Source organism: Mandrillus leucophaeus, unplaced genomic scaffold (genome assembly GCF_000951045.1).
Source record: "Mandrillus leucophaeus isolate KB7577 unplaced genomic scaffold, Mleu.le_1.0 Scaffold494, whole genome shotgun sequence".
NCBI classification, from domain to species: Eukaryota; Metazoa; Chordata; class Mammalia; order Primates; family Cercopithecidae; genus Mandrillus; species Mandrillus leucophaeus.
The window spans coordinates 1,439,464-1,440,265 of NW_012105298.1; the positions used below are offsets into that span (position 1 = coordinate 1,439,464).

The 802-nt window shown below is 38.2% G+C and overlaps 1 pseudogene; it reads left to right on the forward strand.

Annotated features, from left to right (window-relative positions):
* Positions 1-356: 356 nt before the first annotated feature.
* Positions 357-802, forward strand: part of LOC105550677 — a 20,464-nt pseudogene continuing 20,018 nt past the window's right edge.

Here is an 802-nt window from a genome sequence, read left to right on the forward strand (position 1 = left end):
CCAGGTCACTCCCTCAAAGTGGTGTGATGTAGGGTAGACATCAGTAACTGGGTACGTTTTTTGCTTTGGAAGAAGCACTGGGTAATTTGGTTATGTGTTCTATGAAGACTCAGAATCCTGTCAAGAGGAAGAAGTAAGGTCCTAAACAGTTTTAAGGACAAATATTTCAATAAGAAGCCCAAATAAAAGGGCAGCTTTTTAAAAAGTTTTATTTTATTTTTAATTGATAAAGAATAGTTACACATGTTTATTGGGTGCAATGTGATGCTTTCATACATGAAAACATTGTGGAATGATCAAATCAGAAAAAATGGCTCTGATATTGAATAGAACTGTATCCTTAAGGATCCGACAGGATGTCAAGGTTAAAAGCATTCCTAGAAGTATCCAAATCCACATGCTTATCTTTTGAGATTACTTATCATTATCCTTGCAACGATGTAAGAATCCTGCCCCAAATAGCAATTCAACAAACATATGAAACTTTTATCCCAAGGCTAAATGGCTTTATAGTTGTTACCAGTTTGTGCCCCTTCTGAAATGCCAGGGAACAAAAATTTTCACGGTCCATGGCTACCATCATTTGGTTGCTTATTCATTTATTTCTCTGCTCATTCACGTGTTTTGTTTACTCATTAAAGTGAACTTTTTTCCAGACATGCAACACCCCCTACACTACTCGCTCAATGCAGGGGAGACAAAAATAGAGGATGCAAGTTGCTATGTCCAGCACATGCCTCTAGATAAAGCATCCTCAATTGCAGCTGCGTGGCCTTTTACAAGTCCTGCCTATGCTTTCCCC